At 43.9% G+C, this 1283-nt stretch overlaps 1 protein-coding gene across 2 annotated transcripts in view; it reads left to right on the top strand.

Annotated features, from left to right (window-relative positions):
- Ptprg (protein tyrosine phosphatase receptor type G) overlaps nucleotides 1–1283 on the top strand; it is a 677472-nt gene that overhangs the window by 286480 nt on the left and 389709 nt on the right. The gene's annotated exons all lie outside the window — the stretch shown is intronic.

The raw sequence follows: 1283 nt of genomic DNA on the forward strand, positions 1-1283 counted from the left end.
GATGGCACCACCCACAAGGGGCCCTCCCCCCTTGATCACTAATTGAGAAAATGCCTCACAGCTGGACCTCATGGAGGCATTTTCCCAACTGAAGCTCCTTTCTCTGTGATAACTCCAGCTGTGTCAAGTTGACACAAAGCTATCCAGTACAGGAGCAAAGAGCCTGTATCAGTGGATGCACTGGCTTCTGACGAACCCTGCTCCTGAGTCCCCCACTTTATCTGGTTCTTTCCTTCTGGTTCTTCTTGAGACTCCTGTGTTTACTATTTCTGTGATTGCTGCCAGCTCACCAACTCCTGTCCCCTGGAATCCCTCCGCGTAGTAATTGTTCCAAGCAACTGAGGCTCTCAGCTGAAATGGCCTTTTGGAAATTCTTCTCGTTTGATAATTCAAAGTTCCCCTTATTTCTGGAAAGGGTATAAAATTGCTTATGAGAATATGCAAAAGTCAACAATATTCCCTTCAAAGGAATATTTCAGAGTTAGAATATTGAGAGAGAAATGATCAATATAAAAATTGTCATAAGGTCTGAAATGGATTTATAGTTCTCTCATTGGGTTCTTATTTTTGTGTGCCACTGTTGTTTTGAGCTTGCAGAAGTGAGAAGAGGAATGGGCAGGAAGTTGTTGCATGATGAAGAGACCAGCACCTTAAGATCTCTTTCCTTCGGGGGTAGCATAACCCAACTTCATTTTGACCAGCCCTAACTTCTAGAGCTTCTTTCACCTCTCCCACCAGCAACTAAAATGTAACACTTATGCATTGTGGGGGTTTTAAGATTCAGCATATGGGACTAGAGAGATGGCTCAGGAGTCAAGAGCACTGACTGCTCCTCCAGAGAGTCTCAGTTCAATTCCCAGAAACCACACGGTGGCTCACAACCATCTGTAACGGGATCTGATGCCCTCTTCTGGTGTGTCTGAAGACAGCTACAGTGCACTCATATACATACATACATACATAAATAAATAAATAAATACATAAATAAAAAATTTAAAGGAAGATTCGCCATAAAACAGGCAACAAGGGACTAGTAGGATCACATGCAGTAGAGGATTATAAGTCCCAGAAAGTCTTTAAGAGGGAAGAAAATCTGGGGGCCTTGCTCTACCCTGAGGGGTAGTTAGAGCCTCAAGGTTACATTTCAGCTCTCCTGAGGAGTGAAGGCATAGGGTGCATACACTCACTAGGGTGAACGCGTGTTCACATCAGTTTGAGCATGTGCACATATGTTCCAGGGTGAACGCGTGTTCACATCAGTTTGAGCATGTGCACATATGTTC

This window comes from Mus pahari, chromosome 8, assembly GCF_900095145.1.
Source record: "Mus pahari chromosome 8, PAHARI_EIJ_v1.1, whole genome shotgun sequence".
In the NCBI taxonomy this organism is placed as follows: Eukaryota; Metazoa; Chordata; class Mammalia; order Rodentia; family Muridae; genus Mus; species Mus pahari.